The 15,251-nt window shown below is 39.1% G+C and overlaps 1 protein-coding gene across 3 annotated transcripts in view; it reads right to left on the bottom strand.

The window, feature by feature from the left end:
• Window positions 1-15,251, bottom strand: part of Svp (steroid receptor seven-up, isoforms B/C) — a 197,527-nt gene that overhangs the window by 110,162 nt on the left and 72,114 nt on the right. For 2 of the 3 annotated variants that reach the window (XM_070297039.1, XM_070297037.1), the window contains exon 3: window positions 13,144-13,221. The exons of the other annotated variant lie outside the window; for it this stretch is intronic. The gene's annotated coding sequence lies outside the window, so the exon portion shown is untranslated. The remainder of the gene's footprint in view (window positions 1-13,143; window positions 13,222-15,251) is intronic. 3 annotated transcript variants of the gene reach the window in all.

Below are 15,251 nucleotides of genomic sequence, written 5' to 3' on the forward strand. Positions count from 1 at the left end.
AAGCAGTGGTATCAACGCAGAGTACTTAATCGCGAAATAAATCGTACAGGAGATGTCCGACACTTATCATACTTGTAGAAAAGCACGGCTAGATCGACGTAACATTCTTCAATTATTATTGGGATGCGGATACTTGAAGATATCAAAGTTATTACTTCAATGCACTATAATTTTTCCAAATAGTATTCTCGATCGCTTCCGTTTCGATTCTTTAAATCTTCCAGTTAGATAATTCTTTAAAATCTACAGAGATCGAAGGTATGTCTGATCATTCGATTACTTCGAAGATATTCTAAGTAAAGATCTCGTAGCTCCGATCAACCTCGTTATCGCTGACAAATTGTTGGCGCGGTAACAACCACGGTATCATATCGCAAAAACTTTTGGTAAACGCGCGTAAATGGCGATCGCGAACGATACAATAATATGAAATAGTAACAATTTCCGTCACACTCGCTCATGCACTCGGAGGCACTTCACTTTTCCACGTGCACGTCGCGATTTCCCGAGGCGAAAGGTCTCGCGTTAAAGACACCGACATCCACACCGACACTCATCGGTCTATCACCCAGCATCAATTCTTCCAACATCAAGACGACGACACACGATTAATTGAGAAGGGTGGGTGACGCAGGTAAGTCCCAACAACCCAGAAAATTTGGACTGGCCGCGTCCTCTGGAGCGCACCGCTTGATGTTTCGCGCTCTGGTGCGTATCAGAGTATACGCCAAAGATCACTCTTGTCCCCGCGTGCGTGTTTGCCTGCGTGTGTGCGTGCGTATCTACGTACATACGCGTATGTAATCGAAGCAGTGGTATCAACGCAGAGTACTCTTGCGTTTGCGCGCGAGTCTCCTCGTGTGTACGCTGCTCGTTCGCGTGCGCGTGTTCTTCTCGCGAATGCGTGTCGCGCGATGGTGTGCGTGATGGTGTCGTCCCTCCGTCGCGCGCTCGCAGCGCCGGGCAGCAGCAGCAACAGCAGCGGCGACGGCGACAGCGGCGGCGGCGGCAGCAGCAGCAACGGCAGCAGCAACGACAGCAGGAGCAGCGGAGCGGCGGCCCGTGCTGTAGTAGTAGTAGTAGTAGTAGGAGGAGGAGAAGGAGAAGAAGAAGAAGAGAGGTGATACTCGACTACCGCGTCGATACGACTATTCTTGGGGCCGACCAGAGACCGACTGCCGACTAAGGCGACCCCTGACACCGACCTGGGTCTCCCACCATCGCGAACCCGCGAGGGTTTCTCGCGGGTTCCGCCAGTTTCCATGGCTACCGAAGGTGGGGTCGAGTCCCGGGCGCGCCCCGGTCGGCCTCTCATTGGCTACGGGTTTGCCCTACCCTGGTTGAACAGCACGCGTTGCCCGACCGAGTAGTTCCGTACCCACTTTGACTCCTCGCTCTAGTAGTAGTCGCTTCTCCCTTCTTCTCTCGATCCCGCGCTCGCCAAACGAGCGAGTCTCCCTCCTTCGCTCGAGGTCGTTTCGCTCGCCGCACCGTCGCCTCGCATCGCTCTCCATCTATCTATCCGTCTGCCGTCGGTCTATTCGTCCTCTACTCTCCTTCTCTCTCGCCCGCCCGCCCTTCCTTCCTTCCTTCCTTCCTCACCTCTTTCACCGTCCCTCTTTTTCTTCCTATACGCGAACTCGACGAACAAGCGATCCGCAGTTCTTCTTATCGCGTTCTCTCGTCCTCTCCTTCACTCTCGTATCCCACCCCCCACTCTCCTCGTGATCTCTTCTCTCGTCGACCGAGCTCTACAGATTCTTCAACCTGCTGATCATATTACTACGTTTTTTTTTTATCAAACCGACCGCGAGCGCTACCACGAATCGTCATCGTCGCCTCTAAGCGTCTGTCGAGCAACTTCGTCTTCTTCTCGGGAAGGGGCGTGTATTCGATTCACTAGACTCAACCTTGAACTCGTTTTAATCTCGCGATTTCTATCACTTTTTGTTTCAAATTAATTTATCTGCGTCTTATTTCCGTTTATCGTTGCTCCAATCGTTGTTCTCATAAATATCGCTGCAGTGCGAATGACGATCTTAACTAGTAGCAGTTTTTCCATTTTTTGATATTTCATATTATTTTTCTATATATATTTTTATTCATTTTTTTCACAAAAAAAAAAAAAAGGTATTTTTTCCATACTATCATCAAATTGCTTTGTGAAAATTCGTTATTAGCTGGCTAGTAGACGACCAGCGACCATCTATTAGACAAGCGATTAATATTTCATCCGGATCTTCGGCGTCTCTTTTGCTTTTCTTCTTCGGAAAAAGGAGCCAGGTGGAAGGAACGCGACCGTCCACCCTGTCGGTGTCAGAAGCAGCCAAGGGAAGAGAGGTCAGAGCGAGAGGGCGACAGCCAATGAGGACGTGGAGTCAAGTGGGACGCGAAAAATGGGCCGGCCCGCCTTCCATCCACCCCCGGAGGCTAAGGGTGAGGGTAAGGGTGCGCGGAGTAGGGCTGGAGAGGGTTCCGAAGGCAGCCGGGGCATCGAGGTAGGGTCAGTCGGGTCGCAGCCCTGCGCCCCTACAGCCTCGCTCTTGTCATGCTCTTTGCTCTTTTCTCGGTTCTCGCTCTCGCACTTCCACGTTCTATCTCGCTTCCTTCCGTCGTCCTTACATCGTCTTCCTCCTGCAATACGTCGTACATGGTTTCTCCGAGTCGATCCGATATCGATCCACGTTCAAATCTTGTTTTTCAGCTTTATCGTTTTTTATATGTTTCATACGTAGAAAATATCGATTTAATGATATATATAATTTGGTGATCGTAAAATTCGCGATTATTCTCTCTCTCTCTCTCTCTCTCTCTCTTTGCCTAATAAATCAGCATTCAACTATATCTCTTCTTCTTTTTCTCATATCGGCGTAAACTTATTTCACTTTATAAACGTGTGTGAAAACATGTTGAAGTTAAAAAAATTGTACATTACATCATCAATCATCTTATCCCGCATTCCCTTGCCAATAAATTCCGTCGTCAACATTCTTATCGCGCAGCCGTTCCATGTCGTTTTCTGCGCCGTAATCGAACCAAAGCGGGCGCGTAAGACGATCTTCTCGCCAAGAAATCGAAAGAGGAGAGACATCTTCGACGCGTGATTCGAGCGCGAGGAATTTGCCCTTTCAATCTACCACCACCGGAAAGCAACGATTCTTTTTCTCTACGGGCTGCGTGCACGCAAATAGCGGACGATAGTCAATTGGCGAGACGAGCGAAAAACGAAAGACGAAAGTACTCGGAGACTCGAAGATCGGGGCGAGTCGTTGGCACTTGCGCGCTCTTCGACCAAACTCAATAAATACGACCTCGGACTGTCCGTCGATGTTGTCGAAGGTCAAATTTAGGATGCAACCGCATCGAATTTCGCGCACCGACATACCAACTGACAACGTCGTCGCTTCTATCATTTTCTTCGACATTTTAGGATTTCATTTTATCGATGGAGAAACAAAATATCGCGCCTTTTGTGTTGCTGTGTATTTGTGCTATTAGAGAATTAAGATTCCAAGAGAATGCAAAATCTTTTTTTCTTTTCTAATTTTAATCCTACTGTTATTGTACTTTTCTTACATTTTTCATATTTTTTTCAATATTTACAAGCAATATTAATATATATTGCATATTAAAAAAGAAATTTTATTTCAATCATTTTGTCCAAAAATTTCTGATGAATTCAGCTGTGCTTGTTTATGATACAAAACATGTTATCTTATCTCTCCTCCCCCGCTCTTAGAATTATTAATTTTAACATCATTATTATATGCTAATTTGTTTCATTTCGAGTCTTCGATTAATATTTATTTATTACACAGTACATGTACGAAGCAAATAAATTTTCAACATATTGTATAGATTGCAATACCGAGATGTGTATATGTGATGAGTTTGAAATTTTAAAGTTTATTATTTCGTTTTTATCAAATCAAATGGTCTTTTTCTTTTAAGTAATAATTATTCATATATTTGCGATCGCACGACTCGTCCGTATCATATGTACTCGTCTTTAAAAAAATCTCGGAGTACCCGTAACGAGAGGACGGAGAGCATTGAAAAATCTCAAATCGCTCGAGGCATTAACCACCGTCAATGACGGGAGGAGCGTCCCACGGTGAACCCAGGAACGACCTGCGGTATAACCGCAGCCCCCGCAATCGCCGCCGGGGGTTGAGCGAGCGTGCGTGCGTAATAGTTATAGGAAGGGGTACGTACGGCGGTGTGGTCGTCGTAAGTATATACGTCGATAGAGGGTGGAAGTCCCGATGATGAGTCGAGGGCGAAGAGGAGAGGCAGGGGCGCCGCGTACAAGTGCATATCGCTGAAGGGGTGCCCGAACAATGCGCTCATTCAATGCGCTCTAGATATGATTACCGGAAACCATCCCGTAATTACTTTTCGTACATCGAAAACGCACGAGGCCCTTCGCCTCCCTTCCTCCTTCCTTCCTTCAAAAGTCATCCCCTCTGCCGTTTCTATCGTCTGCCCTCCTTCTCCCCTTTCCCGTTTCCATCGCTGTCGCGGCGCTCCTTGAATCACGCAACAACCTTTTTTCACCCTCTCCGTCCTGCTTTTAACCGGGCCTGAGCACGCCCGTTGACTCGCCGCCGTTCTCAAGACGATTTATCGAAATTGTCACACTTCACAGTGCACTTCGCGCCACGTTTTTGCGCAATATTTGCGGAGTATTCGTCTACAATCCGAAAAATCCAAAGAGAAATCGAGTTTTATAATAATACGAGTTTTTTTTTTTTCTTTTATTATTGCAGTATTGTTTAATTAAGAGAGTTGTTATTGTCTTGTGAGTTAATTTACGAAATAACAAAGTAATTATCTAAAATAATCGTGTTTCTATTTTTTATGTATTTTGAAGATAAATTTGATATAAAAATTTATATCCAAATAATATTATATAGAATTATTTCTATTTCTCTTTTCTGAATATTCGAGTTTTCAAGATACATAATTTCTGCAATAATGATCGTTCAACATCTTACAAATTCGAGAAAAATGCTTATGATTTTTTTCATTCTTTAAAAATAATATATTACACTCGCATTAATATATATATATATATATATATATATATATATATATATATATATATATATATAACAATACCGGTGGTAACAATATATTCATATTAGCACTAATTCTCTTTGATTAAATAAGCGATCTCAGCGATGACAGCTGATCATGACCGACGTAAGCACGGTGAAAAAATTACTCGATATAGCAGAGAGGGCCAATGACATTTCATATGTTCGGATATCGATTTCCATAAGAGTAGAAAAAAACGAGCAATTAATCTCGAATAATGAATGATAAATTAAATTAGTTATAAATTGCACAGCTGAAGATTGCTCCGCGGTCGCTCGATGTCTCTTCGGGTCTTTTTTCTATTTCATGATCATTCGCGTAATTACGATCGTTTCGACATACTTATGAAGTAACAGCTAATTATAATAAAGAATTTCTTAAGATATAATTCGACGATATACGGAGCTTCAACTTTCCTATTCGAGTTTCGCCGTACGACTGAAGACAGGGTGAACGCAAATATCAATATTCTATTGTACGCAGGCAAGGCCAAATACCTACGAGTGACAACAATTCGATGTAAATATTAGTATGCTATACGCCCCAAGCACCAAGGCCGCATACCGCCAACCGATTTGTTATTGTCCCGAAAAATGTATATTTAACATATGTATTATAATTATTATAATATAAATTCCGAGCTGAATATATGCTGTATTTTATCCAAATTTTTTACGCTGAATAAATGATGGATTATCATCGCATAAAAAATTTAACGTTTATATAAAGAATAAAATTTATTCATTTTCGTGAAGAAAATATTTACGTAAATTAATTTAATATTATTATTTGATATCAAATTTTTATTTTTCAAGAGAAATAAAATTCATATGATAAATTAATAGATTAAGAAGTTTTTTTTTTATTTTAATAGAACAATATAATGAAATAATATATACTTGCGAAAAATGTGACAATATATATTTTTTTCCATGATTTATTAAAATTACGCAAATTCTTTCGGGACGTAAAAGTTTAAGAGAAATATAATAATAATGAAATTATGAAATTAAATCTTACAAATATGAAGATAAATTTTATTCTACAATTTTAGATTAACGTTAAATTCATTAATTGCATAATCTTTTATATTTTTATTAGTCTTAGCAACAGAGAGACTCTTTTTGTTGAGAAAGAAATAATCTTCCGCAAAAATATGGCACATCTGCAAAGTTATCTGTTCTCATTCTCTGTAAGAAAATATCCAACCAAAATTCTAACATCTCCTTTGCATATATATATAATTCTATGTTCATTATAATTAATAGCTATTAACTCATAAATGTGTCGAAACGATCGTAATTACGCGCAATGAAATTGTCATTGAATAATCATGTGCAAAGAAGAAGCAAGTAAAGCATGAAATATGAAATAAAAAAAGAAAATTCAAAGAGACATGGAGCAATTAAGTACAGAGCAATCTTGAGATGATCAATTTATAATTAAAAAATATAATTAATGCATACTAAATTTCTAAAGAATGCATTATATCTTTTTTTTTTTTTTTTTTTAACAGGAGAAGAAGTTTGCTATAATTAAATTGTTATAAAAATAGATATATAAATTTTAAACTTTACTTTTTATTAATTATCGAAAATCGTCGTATTATTAAGGTTATTAAAGAGGTAAATTAAAAATAATAATAAACTTTTTGTTCTATTTTATAATGCTTGATATTAACGCTTGACGTTACACATTAAATATTATTGATTCGAATATTTTTACACAAACACGTACACACGCACACACACACACATATAAACATGTTTCATGTCATGGATCAATCACGAAAAAAAATGCGGCAGCGTTTCGTTGAGCAAATATTTGTCTCGTGTTATTAATTAAGTACTGAGAAAGTTGGTTGCGTCGTTTGAGTCGCGAGCGGGTTCGCGAAATGCAAACGGCGATTCGTATATTTTTCCAATCTTTCAACTTCCCGCAAAGAGCGTAGAGATATTACCCGCCCCTACATCCGATGGCCGTGTAATCTTGCCGTACGTCTTTGATAGGTTTATTACCGAACTCGCGGGCTTGTTTGCCTCGTGTACATAAAGTAGCGCTGACATTTTTTCCGAACGTGGTTCTCATCCTCGCGATATTCGCGTAATCGCGATTAAGACTGCAAATTTATTGATTGCATTTATGCTCTTCTTACTCTTCTATTTCGTTCAAACTTATTATCGTTTATTAATCTATTTAATTTGTTCAACGGTAATAATGTTTGCATATTGAAAGCAATAAATTGTAAATTAATTGAAAAAAAAAAAATACATTTACACATATGTATAAGTACAATATTTCTTAAACTTTTCTCGCGCATATATCTACAATATATATAATATTTTTTTACTTTATTGCGTGATTATATAACACTTTAAGCAAATATAAATTGATTGCCACGAAATGAGAGATTTACTTTGTTACAATGATATTTCCGTCTCGTTGGGATAAACATTTTCCTGTTACTTGAACAGATTTGTCTCGATAACGAAATATCTTAAAGGGTTAAAATCTGAGCAATTCTACGTGCCTTTCAAACTCTCGCATTGGTTAAGAGGCGTCGTTAATCCTTTATCACCGACGTCGTTGACTTTTGTAGGGTCGAGAAATGAAGAGAAAAAGAAAAAGAGAGAGAGAGAGAGAAAGAATGAGCACCGGAAAGCATCCAAAAAAATATTTATGCGACTGTAAGTTTCAGATCCGAGGGAGAGAATCACTGCTCTCGCGGTCGTCGCGACGACGACGACGACGACGACGACGACGACGACGACGACGACGGTAGCGGCGGTGGAGGCGGCGCCTGCATTATGAGTGTGTTCATATTTCCTGCGTTTGCCTCCTTCCATTCCTTATCTGTCTTCTCTACCCTCGAAGCCCTTTTGTTCGCACTCTTTCGACTGTTAATGCCGCGAAATTAACTCCGGGAGGAGTTTAAGAACTGCGCGAGAGACTGGATATATATATATATATATATGTGTGTGTGTGTGTGTGTGTGTGTATTTCTCGTCGTCCGTTTCTACTGTTCTCCGCCCACTATTACCCCATTGTATCCCGCAAGCGGTATTATTTTAACATTATCAGTTGCCGCGCTTAATTAATTTATTTATGAACTGTGCGCAAGCGAGAGATGGGAGAAATAGAGAAACGAAAGAAAAAGACAAGAGAGCTCGAAACTTGAGTTTCATCGTAGGATTTGTCTCCGGAGGTTCAGCGGTTCAACCCCTTGTCGTCGATGGTTGTCGGAGCCGGTCGAGACTCTCTCGGGCTTAGGGTTCGCCGAGCAAAAGGACGTAGTCCTAATAACGCTTCCACCTTTATTGCGTCCCGTTTTATCGCCGGCCAAAGAAACTGCTCTGCGGAGAATGTCCGAGCGAGAAGGACAGAGAGATGGACGGAGGTAGACGGAGAGATAGGAGGACTACGACGATTTAAGGACTGAAATCGCAATGAGAGCGGTAACCGTTGTAATGAAAAAGGCGCTTGATTACTCGCCGCCCGACAGCGTTAAAAGCTGCTGCTGCGATCGCTGATCTTTCAGTAGTAATTATTCTTATTCTTGAAAAGTGATGAAGCTAATGGCGTAACAGAATAAGCAATTTAAGTGAAATAAGAACTCGTGGTTTTTATTTTCTTTTGCGAAACAAAAATCAGAATTCTTATTTTACAATTCAATCATAATCTTTAGAAATATAATTATCATTCTCTCCGTGTGATTATATGTGTATCTTCTATAATTTTATAATATCAGACACACTATAATAAATTATTGTATGTCGAGTAAAAATTGAAACTCACGTTTAATTATATTCAGCATTAAATAGCGAGGATAGAATTGCAGACCAAGATGTTCTCAGCGTCGCGATGAGATTTTCGGCACTTTGCGTGAAATTCGAATCACAATCGGAAAAGACGGAGATATCGACCGGATCTTTCTCCTTCGAATTGAGCGATAAATCAAACGATACCCGGTAAGGGAGGAACCCTCTGCATAGGAACATTTGCATAGGGGAGATTTTTGACCCTTCATCTTGGTGGACAAAGTTACCGGTCAGTCTTCCAGTTTTGGGATCACCTGTCCCGTGATTATCCGGGGCCAAGATTGCGAGAGGGATTTTGCCGGGAACGGGACCTTTGCGCTTCGACGAAGCCCCCCCCCCCTGTGCCCCCTTCTTTACTGGTCAGTAGCCCTCCTCCCCGTTGAACTTCACCGGTCGCTCTTCGTTCGACGCGTTTACGATAAATTAATGGTTTTTCGGGGCACCTCGCTCCGGCCGGTCTCACGAAAATTCAAATCGGCAACTGTCTCGTTATTATTTACGGTCGCCCGTTTCGAATCATCGATCGTATAAGACGCAAACTTTCACTCCTCGTTGAAAATATTTTTCGAAAATGAAAGGAATTAATAAGTTCCTCTAAAGCATTCGCATTAAATTAAGCATCGATGTTGATTAAATACAAATCCATGAAAAATCAGATAATTCATATTTCTCATTGAAAATAAGAAAAAAATAGCTTCATATTTTATTTTTCTTGCAAAAGATAAAATATAGATCTTGAACGAGCTATCAATATACAATATATCATCGTGAGAAAAATATATTAATATATATTATTATATATATTATAATTGTCAATTCTTTTTAAAGATATTTGATATTAAAATGTCGTGGACAAAAAAAAACAGAATAAAAAATAAATTATAGACAAAAATAATATTTAATCTTGCATATTTTTTTGGAAAAAAAAAAAAACATTTATATTTATCGAAAATTTACAAAATGTACTGTGACGCGCGGTTCTATTTACCTCCGATGACCCGAAAATGGACAATGGTCATCCCGTGCACGATCATTAACGATTCGACAGAAACCGGGGGAGAAAATTTCACGATTTCGAGGAACGAAGGAGAATCGGATACCAGTTCCGGAGGGAACGCTAATGGTTCTATATCAAACACCGGCCGGCCATTTAACCGCGCAGAAACTTTCATACGAGTTTCATCATTAATCTCCCGTGAGCTCCTCTCGTGTGTAAACAGCTTTATTGGCAGCTCCGTGGAAAACAGATTCCGTGACGGTGCGAACTAAGCAAATTGCAAAATTTCACGGAAAATGTTGCGTCGACGCGAGTCCATCGACTGCAGATGCCAGATGCAGGTGAGATATCCTGCATCAGTCATCCGTCGATCGAACGTTTAATCTTTCCTGCGCGTTCTCGACAATGCTAAATGGAAAAGCTCCGACAAGACGAAGAAGGGGGGGAGGGGGGGGTGGGGTGGGGGGGCAGCTGGTTAAAGAAACTTTCACGAATAATGTCGGAAGAGATCGTTAACACATTTTCAAATTGACTTCATTGGCTCCTTGCGCTTAACCGCCAATGTAAATTAATAACTTTAGTCTCTTAATGTCGTTGTTCGAAATAAAATTATTAATCTTTTTTTCAATATAATTGACAATTATCATACTAAAACAAGAAATTGATCAATTTTAAATAGCATGAAACACGTGTATGAATTTTTTCAAAAAGTACAAGAATTAGCACTTTTTCACGTGTAATTCTTTTATATTCAAAAAAAAAAATGCTTGCAGATTGAAATCATCTTTACGTACATGTATTTTCAAAATTAAATGACGAACAGCGAGCTTATCGAGTGTTAAATCTGATATGCACCCGTAATGGCTGAGATTCGCGGGACACAAGTCGATGCGAATGCGAGGGATACAGAAGACACGGGGGAGGTTTCTCGAGTGGTAGAGTGGCATCGAGGGAGACACGCCGGAAGGGATCGGAATCGCGTTTCCCCTCGATTGACGACGCGCGTAACGTCGCCCGAGCGACATATGGCCGTCGCTGATTACACCGCGCGGTTTCACTTTCAACCACGCTCGGCGTACCGCGAGATCGCGCGGTTTCGTATCCGTGATAATGACCCGTGATTCTGACCCTCCTCTAACCATCCCGGCTCGAATTAACACACCAGCTACATGTTTCTCGAGCAAGTATTTGAGGCGGGGAGGATTCGCATAAATTTTCCAAGATTTTAAAGTCGACGAGTATCAATCTGGATATCGTTATGTTTTAAATATCAATTGAAACCTCCCCTTTCGTGCTGCTACCATTCGATATTCAGAAATATATTATCTAAAACTAACATAAAGAAGATTCTTAAATTTAATTGAAATAAATATTAATTTTTTTAATAAACAATCACTTTAATATTTAATATAAATAAAACTAAGATATTATATTATAAATCTATTCTTGAATTATTCTTCAAAAATTGTGTCGTCATTAATTAATTATTTTAATATTATTTCATATACCTATATAAAAAAAAAATAAACACATATAGATTCAATTATTTATTTACTTGTGCAGTTACTCCATTTTATTTTACCTATTGTGTATGTGATTTAAAAAATATATTTATTTAGCAAACTCTTCTCGTATAGCCAGTGTCTAATAATTAAGAAAATTTATTAAAATTATAAAAAAAATAATCTTATGGAGAAAAAGAATATTGTTAAAAAATATGAATAGAATTCTTTTTTTCTTTTGTTAAAAAAAAAAAAAAAAAAAAAAAAAAAAAATCTGTTTGTAATTATAATTGAAAGAAGGTTAAATATTCTCGTACGCAAGAATGCTATCTTTTCTCTGAGCTTGTACATTGATTGTACAACGCAATAAATTGCGCGAAATAAAAATTACTGTACTATCAACGATATAGGCCGTGCGCAATAATGAGAAACTCCTCACGCACGATAGGGTGTTTCGAGGCACCTCCGTATACGAAGGGCGAAGAAAGGTACTACAAGGGTGGCTGCTGCCCCCTGGGGAGCCCATTGTCCGGAACACCCTGATTAAAAACCCATTCCCCCCCCCCCCAGTTCTGCGCTTTAACCGGATGCTCAAAACCGAAATCCCGAGACCGTTGTTCGATTTTCAGCACGCACTCGCAAAAAAAGGGAGCTTCGTAAAGACGGGATTATTGTTCAAGAAGCCCATCATTATTTAATTGCCGCGATATGAATACGTTAAGCAAATTTTCAACTTTTTTACGCACATTGTATGATTATGCATATAGGTTACACGTAAAAAAAAAAAAAACACGCGTAAGAGAAAAACATTTTACGATCTCCAGCATATTCTGTTTCATACGCTATTGTTTGTAAGATTTTCAAACGCATATATATATATATATATTGTATTTAAAAGAACTTGGTTGAAATAGTTAATACAAAGTTATGAGATAAAATATCTGGGAATTAAAGAAATAAGCTTATATAAATAGCCTACATAAATTTACTTCCAATATGCAAATTTTAGTTTCTTGCTAAAAATTGAAAGTCGAGCGTAAGTCATGTCAAATATTCATTATAATCATTATTAATAATAATACAATATTTGTTATAACAAAAATATACTTTATATAGAAACTGTAATAATACAATTTTTTTTTTTTAATTATCCCAAACAACCGCCTTGAAAGGAAACAAAGGCCCGATAAAATATCTAGCTATTTATTTTCTGCAGTTTAGCGTGACTTTGCTCGTTTAATTAAATCGATAAAAATAAATAAAATACGAACAAACAAATATTATTTACAATGTGCAGCAAAGACGGCAAGATAGTCGATGTATAACGATAACGCAAGACAAAAGGAATTACGAGCGACTCTAACATAGTACGGCTGCGAGGCATGCCATACGTTAATTCCGGCGATAAAGCGCAATCTGTCTGATCGACGCGACGATCGCGCGTGATTATGATTGAGGATGATTAGCCGAAGAGAGAAGAGCGAGGCGAAAGAGAGAACGACGCGTTGTTGCGTCAACGTCGAAAGCGCTCGCCATCTACGGCTGTCATTAGTCTCGTTGACACCCCTCGGCAAATAATTACCGGCGCCTCTCACGGTAGCCTATCTCCTTTGACTCTCACATTATACGTGCGTCGAGCTATTATTTTATATCGGAAAGTGACGATAAATTAAATTTTTTTTTTTTTTTTTTTTTTTCTATGAAATAATTGCACAAGAATACTCACAGAATTTTCATCGGTGATATTTATCAGGTGGAAGAACAGAATGGCAACTACTACTTGGTACTTGGCTGCATAATGAGCCTATATAAGAAACAGAAGAAACGATTCAGATTAGTTTACAAAAAATAAAAATTATAAATTATAAACCTCTTTGCAAAACGGTAATGCGGATGTTAATGTAAACATGTTTTCTTAATTTAAGCAGCAAAGTTCTTTATTTTATTCTTCTGGATAATTTATTAATATAATTTTCTTCGCAGATTAATCTTTCATAACACTAGAAAGAGCCTTTTAACTAAAAGAAAAAAAGAAAAAAAGCTATAAAATTGTCCGAGGGAAAATTACTAGTAATTTTAATAATCTCTTCCCATGAAGTATATCAAGATGAAGAAATCTTCTCATGAAAGTTTATTGGTAGATCATATATATACGACGGCAAATTACATGTAGATAACATGGCATGGGTTGTCCATACCCACACTATTATATAGAAAATGTTCGCGTTACATGTTCCACGGTAATAAACTCATGATCTCGTTAACCAGATTAATGAGCAACAGTCAGCGCGATTACGTTCTCGCCTGTACGCGCGCTCTTCGCTAAGAGAGTACTACTACCGGCACTAAAGTTCACAAAGACTCTCGGAGCAAAGTCTGACGAACAGCTCGCACGATAAATTCCATTACTCATTGTGGCCGATCGTTAGTAGATGCATGGCCGCTCGCGCGAGCACGGTATTAAGGACGGCGGCCCTATTTGTGGGAAGGCGCGGAGAGCGCGCGCGGGTCCGGGCCGCTGTAATTTGCATCTCGATTCAATTCCGGCTGGCATACCTCAAGGAGAAAACTTGTCCATCATTAGGTGTCCGAACGTTACTCGTTAACGTCGGACGCTGATGAGCGTGCCGGTATCGATTGGGTCCCGCGGGAAAGAGAGAAAAAGAGAGAGATAGAGAGAGAGAGAGAGAGAGAGAGAGAGAGAGAAGGACCCGCGCGATAAAAGGTACGGCGCGCCACATAAGATTGCGGCAGAGAAATATTAACGAACTACCAAGAGAGGCTGACAGTAATGCTCCTTTAGGATCGTGCACGGCCACGCCATTAACGACAGGTGTTGCGATGCGACCTGACCTAATTCACGGAAATTTGATTGTCGATCGATCGCGATCGCGCATGAGTTTATCGCAAGTAATCGTAGCTTGCGAGTGAAAGGAAATTTTCAAGTTGGTGCGATATAAGAGATATCGTCTAATAATTAAAATTTCCAAGTTATTCAACGTTGCGATCAAATTTTAATCTTTGGTCAGTTTCTCCTCTCCTTCCCCCCCGACCGTTTCCCTCTTTTTGAACTATATTAATATAATTAATAATTTCAAGAATGACTTTTGTAATATTTGTAATTCTTCATAAAAACCAGATAATATCTTTATATATAATTAAATGTAATCATGCACGTAAATATATATATATATATATATATATAATAGCATTTCCACTACTTTGTATAAAAGTATAAATTTATTTACTCTCTCTCTCTCTCTCTCTCTCTCTCTCTTTTCTATTATAAAACATCGAGGCGTGTACAGCGATAGCTGCGCTAACGGTGAATTTATCGAACATCGTTAGAAAATATCTATGATTTCGCGATTATTACGGGTTTACGCGTGTGATTTATTATAGGTGAGAAATCATGGATAAGAGACCCATCGGTCGTGTAAAGGATATCGATGTGGCGTGCGATAAATAATTATCGTGGCGCAGACGGTATCGTAAAATAGTTGGACGCAGTTAATTAGGCAGCCGTGTAATTGACGAGGGACGATCGTTGGAGCGCGAAAGCTTCTTGGCGTTTCGCTCTTTGATTCGCTACTTCCTTCGAATGACGCGTCCCTGTCTGCTCGATTTTAACGCTATCGAGAACGAAATTCTTGATTGACTCGGTTTTCCCAGCGTTACCGTTATTTTGTATAAAAATTGCGGTAGCAGCTTTAATAAATTGAATGTTTCCAAACGAAAAATCATAGTATCAATTTCAGACATTTTCAAAATATAATGTACTTTTTTCTAAATAAAGTTTATTACATATAAATCAATTTGATTAGGTAAAATTTA

This window comes from Polyergus mexicanus, unplaced genomic scaffold (genome assembly GCF_030449975.1).
Source record: "Polyergus mexicanus isolate NDT 795.1 unplaced genomic scaffold, iyPolMexi1.0 SCAF_6, whole genome shotgun sequence".
NCBI classification, from domain to species: domain Eukaryota; kingdom Metazoa; phylum Arthropoda; class Insecta; order Hymenoptera; family Formicidae; genus Polyergus; species Polyergus mexicanus.